Raw genomic sequence first — 8,557 nt, 5'->3', positions numbered from 1 at the left:
CGTGAGGGGAGCACTCTAAGATGGCACATGGGCCCTTGATCAACTTGAGTTCCAGTCCACCAAATTCTGTTGCCGCCCACAATTACCCAATCTGGGAAGATTGCCTCTGAATAACTACTTGTTCATCGCAACCTCAGGCATGGCTCAACATGAAAGAAATTTCACATGAACCTTCCCATTTCCGAAAGGGTTTTGAGAGGGAAGATGATGAAAGATTATTTTCACTGATCGATGACTAAGGGACTTTAATTTTGGGATTAGAACTGTACAGATGAAAGGTCACCAGATGGTTAGTGGAATATATGGAAGCAAATTGTTGATGAATTAGAGATTCCTCTCTGGGGCACTGCTGTGGGGAAAATATCACAGAAATAGAAAGTTTAAACAAAGTTAACATTCCTCTCCTGGATGTTCTACATTTACATTTTTGGGCTTTAAGCCCTTTTGGTTGATGGGAGGGCCCGTGCAGAAATCATTGGGAAAACCCAAAGGTTGAGATGAATGAAAGGGGTAAAATTATAACGTTTATTGTTATTACACTGAGGGGGCAGGGTGGCACAGTGGGTTAGCACTGCCTCCTCACAGCGCCAGGGACCCGGGTTCGATTCCCAGCTTGGGTCACTGTCTACGCGGAGTTTGCATGTTCTCCCCATGTCTGCGTGGGTTCCTCCAGATTCCTCTCAGTCTGAAAGACGTGCTGGTTAGGGTGCATTGGCCGTGCTAAATTCTCCCTCAGCGTGCCCGAACAGGAGCAGGAGACCATGGGAATTTCACAGTAACTTCGTTGCAGTGTTAATATAAGCATTACTTGTGACTGCTAAATAAGTAAACTTTATTAGTGTCACAGGTAGGCTTACATTAACACTGCAATGAAGTTACTGTGAGATTCCCCTAGTTGCCACACTCCGGCGCCTGTTCGGGTAACACTGAGGGAGAATTTAGCATGGCCAATCCACCTAACCAGCACGTGTTTTACACTATGGGAGGAAACTGGAGCACCCGGAGGAAACCCATGCGGACACAGGAAGAACATGCAAACTCCTCACAGACAGTGACCCAAGGCCAGAATTGAACCTGGGTCCCTGGCGCTGTGAGGTAGCGGTGTGACCACTGTGCCGCCCCTAATTTGGGTGCATTAGGACTGAACGCAAAGCAACTTAGCCTGTGCTGACAACGAGATTTCCCACTGAGCACACCGTTTACCCCTGGACTCCAGAGACACAGGTAACTGCATTTGGCCAGTACAGGGATTGAACCTGCGACCCTGGCATTATTAGCACCAAGCTCTAACCAGCTGAGCTAACCGGAACTGTGAAAGGGTCAAGAAATCGGCAGGTGACAACTTTAGCTAAATAAATTCATTGATCCTGGTGATCAAGCAATGGAGGGCTAACGCTCGTTCCCATGACGACGATGCAGTGTGGACAATGTATGATTCAACCTTTGAATGCAGCTTCCAGAATGCTTTTCCCAAATGATTGATTAATAGAGGATTGGCCTGGTCTCAATATGTGGAAGTCTGATTTCCCCACCTGGGTCTTAACTCTTTTACAGATCATCTGAAGAGAAAGACACTCCCCTCGCAAAATTGACCCTCTGATTGCAGAGCTTGGCATTGATGTTTAACCACAGCAACTATTTGGATTTCAGCAGGGCCTTTTTTACAGAAGTGAAATGTCCCAGAACAGTTCCCTGAAGTGCTCATTAAGTTTGACAGCGAGATGTCTGGCAGGATTGGAGTGGGAGGGAGGGAGGCGGGGGTGCATGTGTGGGTGGTCACAAAAGCAGGCAGCTGTTGGACATCGACACGGGATATGTGTGGAGAGGCCAACTCTCAACAGGGCTGCCTGATAATCGTTTAACTGCCGGGTGCCACGGTCTCCACTCCGAGAGTGGGAGAGACTCAAATCCACTCCCCCACCTTCCCGACCACCTCCTACCCTCAGCTATGGAAAGACCTAGTTCAGTGTGAGTGAGTGTGCGCATTGAGAGAGAGAATGAGTGTGTGAGAGTGTGAGAGAAAGTGAGTGTGGGTGTGTGTGTCTGTGTGAGAGAGTGTGTGTTGTGTGTGAGTGTGTGTTGCCTGTGAGTGTGTGTGTAGCGTGTGTTGTGCATGTGTGTATGTTGCATGTGAAAGTGTGTAGCATGTGTGAATATGTTGCGCACGTGTTGCATATTGCATGTATGAGTGTGTGTGTATGTGTCTGTGAGTTTGTCTCTTAGTGTGTGTGTGTGTGTGTGTGAGAGTTTGTCTCTTAGTGTGTGTGTGTGTGTGTGAGTTTGTCTCTTAGTGTGTGTGTGTGTGTGTGAGTTTGTCTCTTAGTGTGTGTTTGTCTCAGTGTGTGTTTGTGTGTGTGTGCGCGCGCGCGAGTGCATGAGAGAGAGAGTGTGTGTGTCACACCCAGATTGTTGTCCTGCTGAATGTGAATTGTTTAGAGTGTTTTCAGGCTGGACAAAAGCATTCTTCATGTTGGTGAGTGAGGACAAAGCCTGAGTCAGAGTGACTGCACAGAATTTGCATACAGGCAGACTCCAGGATGATGAAGTGTTGGATTTCAGCCACAGGGACTGTCAGTTAGCATTCCTGAATGCAAAGAGGAGGAATGATTTTAGGCTCCTTGTACATGCCTCAAATTTCAGAGAGGATTAGTACCCAGACAAGGTGTAAGTGAAGAGTGTGGACACAGCTAAAACTGAAAGGTGGATGTAGAATCACAGCTGATGGACAATCCTATAACTTTATTAGAATCCCTACAGTGCAGGAGGAGGCCATTTGGCGCATCAAGGCTGCACCTACTCTCCAAAAGAGCATCTTACCCAGACCCCATCCTCCTTTAGAAGGATGAGGGGGGATCTTATAGAGACATATAAGATAATGAAGGGGATATAGGGTAGACGTCGAGAGATTCTTCCCGCTTAGAAAGGATAGCAGGACTTGAGGACACAGCCTCAAGATAAGGGGGGGGCAGTTTAGATCAGAGTTGAGGAGGAACTTCTTCACTCAAAGGGTGGTGAATCTCTGGAATTCTCTGCCCATTGAAGTGGTGGAGGCTACCTCACTAAATATATTTAAGTCACGGGTAGATAGGTTTCTGATAGACAGGGGAATTAAGGGTTATGGGGAGAAAGCGGGAAAGTGGAACTGATCCACTCCAGATCAGCCATGATCCTATTGAATGGCGGGGCAGGCTCGAAGGGCTAGATGGCCTACTCCTGCTCCTATTTCTTATGTTCTTATATTGTCCACCCTACAACCCGTGGCCCTATAGCATTCAGCATGGCCAATCCACTTAACCCACGTTCCTTTGTAGTGTGGAAGGAAACCGGAGAATCCTGAGGAAACTCACGCAGACATGGGGAGAACGTGCAGACTCCGCTTAGACAGTGACCCAAGCCAGGAATCGAACCCAGGTCCCTAGCGCTGTGAGGCAGCAGTACGAACCACTGTGCTGCCCTTACTACTGAATAATAGACGTGGGCGGTTAGCAATGACTCTTGCCAAACTGTCAGCACATTATTGGATATTAAGGGATGACATACCCACAAATGAACTGCCAAAGATCTATGGGCAACATGCAACAATAGTGATCTATCCAGGACCCCTTGGCTGGACATTGATGAGGTAACCCAAGCCATAATGTATTTTTATTCATTCGCCGGACATGGACGTCCATTTGTTTGCCCATTTGTTTGCCCATCCCTAGTTGCCCTTGGAGAGCAGTTGAGAGTTAACCGCATTGCTGTGGCTTTGGAGTCATATGTAGGCCAGACCAGGTAAGGATGGTAGATTTCCTTCCCTAAAGGGAACCAGATGGGTTTTCCAACAATTGACACTGGTTTCATGGTCACCAGTAGATTCTTAATTTCAGATATTTTTTATTGAATTCAAATTTCACCACCTGTCATGGGCGGGATTCGAACTCGGATCCCGAGAGAATTACCCTGGGTCTTTGGATTGCTAGTCCAGTAACGATACCACTACACCACCACCAACTTCCCCCCCTTACCAAGACTCTAATAGCAGTGTGAATCCTCACAAAATCACTTTACCCATATCACAGGTGCACATCTCACCCCCATACAACCCACATGGTGTAACCTATACCTCCATAAAGTAGCCAGTGCCATTACACATTGGCATGGGCATCACAGTGGCACAGTGCTTAGCACTGCTGCCTCACAGTGCCAGGGATCTGTGTTCAATTCCCGGCTTGGGTGACTGTCTGTGTGGAGGCTGCACCATCTCCCCTTGTCTGCATGGGTTTCCTCCGGGTGCTCCAGTTTCCTCCACAGTCTGGAAGATGTGCTGGTTAGGTGCACTGACCGTGCTGAATTCTCCCTCAGTGTACCCGAACAGGCGCCAGAGTGTGGCAACCAGGGGATTTTCAGAGTAACCTCATTGCAGTGTTAGTGTAAGCCTAATTGTGACACTAATAAATAAGTGTCCTTTACCTGGACTGGCCTACCTGTGACTCCAGAGCCACAGCAATGTGGATGACTCTCAACTGCTTTCCAAGGACACCTCGGGATGGGATGGAAATGCTGACCAGCCAACGACACCCATATCCCATGAATGAATAAAAAATGGCTTTGGGTCATCTGTCCTAATACCTCTTTACGTAGCTCGTCACATTTTTTATCTCATATGTTAATGTTAACCTACTTACACAGTGGTTAACACCGCTGCTTCACAGCGCCAGGGACCTGGGTTTGATGAAGTCACTGTCTGTGTGGAGTCTGCACATTCCTCCCCGTGTCTGCGTGGGTTTCTCCGAGGGCTCTGGTTTCCTCTCACGGTCCGAAAGATGTGCCGTTTAGGTGCATTGACCCAAACAGGTACTGGACTGTGGCGGCTAGGGGAATTCCACAGTAACTTCATTGCAGTGTTAATGTAAGCCTTACTTGTGGCTAATAAATAAATAAAGTTAAACTTATACTTGTGTCAATAATAAATTGAAACAATAATTACTCGCGCAACAACTCATATTTATATCACAGGGAAATGGCTTTGAAGGGAAACCTTGAAGGTACAGATGAGCGAGAGAGGAAATGAAGTTTAAAGAGGGAGCTCCAGAGCTTAACTCAGTCGAGCGTCTCACAATCCCAGCAGAATGCTGTAACCTTATCTTAACCTTAAGGCAGGATGTAGTTCCTCGAGAGAGAGAGAGAGTGCCACGAAGGTTCACTGGACTAGTTTGCTGGGCTTGGGGGAATTGTACTGTGGGAGATTTCCACATCTGAGCCCCATGGTCGCTGGAGTTCAGAAGAATCAAAATACATGAAATTCTGAAGTGGATTAACAAGGTGGATAGACAGAAAATGTTTCCCCAGGCTGGGGTATCGAGTACATGTGGAGCACAGTCTCAGGGTAAGGGGTCAATCATTTAGGAGTGAGGTGAGAACTTTCTTCACTCAGTGAGGATGGAGTGTTTGGAATTTTTTACCCCACAACAGTGTGAATCTTTAGTCATTGAGTATTTTTATTTTTGATTCTTGACTTTTGAATAATCAGGGAATTAAGAGATATGGGCCAAAGTTTTCTGCCCCACTCAACTTCTCACCAATGTCTCTACTTCCTCAGGAGGCTAAGGCAATTTGGCATGTCCGCTACGACTCTCAACAATTTTTACAGATGCACCATAGAGAGCATTCTTTCTGGTTGTATCACAGCTTGGTATGGCTCCTGCTCTGCCCAAGACTGCAAGGAACTACAAAAGGTCATGACGCAACCCATCATGCAAACCAACCTCCCATCCATTGACTCCGTCTATACTTCCCGCCGCCTCAGCAAACAAGCCAGCATAATCACGGGCCCCACACACCCCGGATATTCTCTCTTCCACCTTCTTCCTCCGGGAAGAAGATACAAAAGTCTGAGGTCACGTACCAACCGACTCAAGAACAACTTCTTCCCTGCTGCCATCAGACTTGTGAATGGACCTACCTCGCATTAAGTTGTTCTTTCGCTACACCCTAGCTGTGACGGTGACACTACCTTGTGCACCCTCTCCTTTCCTTCTCCATGAACGGTATGCTTTGTCTGTATAGCGCGCAAGAAACAATACTTTTCACTGTATCCCAATACATGTGACAATAATAGATCAAATCAAATCACTGAATCTCGTCACCGTCAACAGGTTTTCCCGTTGTTCACACCCTCTGCCGCTGGTGAACTGTGTTGAATTCCTTTACACAGAGTACATCTGTTCTGGGACATCACACCCCACTCCAGCCAGCAGTCCTGGGTCCCAGTAAGACAGGGCAGCGCGATGGCACAGTGGTTAGCACTGCTGCTTCACAATGCCAGGGACCCGGGTTCGATCCCAGTCCCCTTAAACACCTTCTGAAAAGAGGGGAACTGGTTAAAAGCAAAGGGGGATTTATTCACCTACAAAACGATTGTATAAAACTCATCTCATTCTGCTTTTTATTTTCTTTCTCTGTTCATTATCCTGGTCTCAGTTGGTCTCGCAGCTCAGGACAGAGAGTGTCACCAGGTGGCAGAACAGGGAACTGCAGCACATGTTCAGGTGAGCCAGTGACTTAGTGCTAATAAATCTCTTTCAAGTTTTTATTCATTAGTGTCACAAGTAGGCTGACATCAACACTGCAATGAAGTTACTGTGAAAATCCCCTAGGTGCACTGAGGAAGAATTTAGCACAGACAATGCACCTAAGCAGCAGGTCTTTCAGACTGGGAGAAAACCCAGTCAGACACGGGGAGAATGTGCAGACTCCGCACAGATGGTGATCCAAGTTAGGAATTGAACCAGGGTCCCTGGCACTGTGAGAAAATATTGCTGGACTCAAAAATCCAAGACTCGGGTTCATCCTCCCAAGGCTGAGGGTTCAAATCTCACTATGGCAGCTTGTGGAATTCGAATGCAGTTGTTAAATGGGGAGTAAATCTGGAAATATGTTGGTTAAACTACCACAGATTGGATGGCACAGTGGTTAGCAGTGCTGCCTCACAGTGCCAGGGAGCCAGGTTCAATTCCTGGCTTGGGTCACTGTCTGTGTGGAGTCTGCACATTCTCCCCGTGCCTGCATGGGTTTCCTCTGGGTGCTCCGGGTTCCTCCCACAGTCCAAAGATGTGCAGGTTAGGTGCATTGCCTGTGCTAAATTCTCCCTTTGTACCCGAACAGGTGCTGGAGTGTGGCGACTCGGGGATTTTCACAGTAGCTTCATTGAAGTGTTAATGTAAGTAGACTTGTGACACTAATCAATAAATAAGATTGTTGTTAAAAACCCATCGGGCTCACTCATGCCCCTTTAGGGAAGGGAATACTTGCCCGGTTTGGCCTACACGTGACTCCACACTCACAGCATTGGTCAACTCTTTGCTGCCAATGTGAGATGGCCACTCATTCCAAGGGCAATTAGAATGGGCAACATCCCAGAAACACTGCCCACATCCCAGTAAAGGATGAGAATGTACTCTGGGGACAATCTGAGATCGCCATGGAGAGCGTGAAGTTTTCAGTGATTATAATAGCCAATCAACACATACCGTTTCTTTGGAACAGAAAAGTGGGTGCAGCTTAAATCAGACAACGGATTGGCTGCTGTTCATTTACCAATTTCAATTCCCCGTATCACACATACACACAATGCCAGGGACCCGGGTTCAATTCCTGACTTGGGTCACCGTCTGTGTGGAGTCTGCATGTTCTCCCCGTGTCCACATGGGTTTCCCCCGGTAGCTCCGGTTTCCTCCCACACTCCAAAAATGCGCAGGTTAGGTGGATTGGCCATGCTAAATTGACCCTTGGTAATGAGTTCCACAGATTTAACACTCTCTGGGTGAAGAAATTCCTCTTCACCTTGTTTCTAAAGGAGCATCCCTTCACTCGGAGGTTGTGCCCTTGAGTTCTAGTCTCTCCCACTAGTGGAAACATCCTCTCTATGTCCACTCTATCCAGGCCTCTCAGTATTCTATAAGTTTCAATTAGATCCCCCTTCATCCTTCTAAACTCCAACGAGTACAGACCCAGACTCCTCAACTGCTCCTCATAGGACAAACCTTTAATTCCTAGGATCATTCTTGTGAACCTCCTTTGTACCCCCTCCAAGGCCAGCACATCCTTCCTTAGGGATAGGGCCCAAAACTGCTCACAATATTCTACATGGGGTCTGACCAGAACCTTATACAGCCTCCGCAGTACATCCCTGCTCTTGTATTCTAGCCCTCTCGAAACGAACGCTAACATTGAATTTGCCTTCCGAACTGCATGTTAACCTTAAGAGAATCTTGAACAAGAGCTCCCAAGTCCCTTTGTGCTTCAGGGCCTTCTTTGTTAGAAAGGTGTGAAAAGTTTATTTATTAGTGTAATAAGTAGGATTACGTTAACACTGCAATGAAGTTACTGTGAAAATCCCCTAGTCGCCACACTCCAGTGACTGTTCGGGTAATCTGAGGGAGAATTTAGCACCTAACCAGCACGTCTTTCAGGCTGTGGAGGAAACCCATGCAGACACAGGGTGACCTCTGCTGTTGGCAGCGTCCTCTCTGACGCCTCCTCATGGTTAAGGGGACGGGAGGGTTAAGGTGGGAGA

General features: G+C 47.3%; 1 non-coding gene across 1 annotated transcript; it reads right to left on the bottom strand.

Moving 5' to 3' along the window:
• Positions 1-1,233: 1,233 nt before the first annotated feature.
• On the bottom strand, positions 1,234-1,309 carry trnai-aau (transfer RNA isoleucine (anticodon AAU)). Its single transcript has one exon. It is a non-coding gene; the product is annotated as a tRNA-Ile (tRNA).
• Positions 1,310-8,557: the final 7,248 nt, after the last annotated feature.

Source organism: Carcharhinus amblyrhynchos, chromosome 32, assembly GCF_965287045.1.
Source record: "Carcharhinus amblyrhynchos chromosome 32, sCarAmb.v2.hapA, whole genome shotgun sequence".
NCBI lineage: Eukaryota > Metazoa > Chordata > Chondrichthyes > Carcharhiniformes > Carcharhinidae > Carcharhinus > Carcharhinus amblyrhynchos.
The sequence above is the reverse complement of the archived record's forward strand: the minus strand, read 5'-3'. Positions and strand labels throughout refer to the sequence as shown.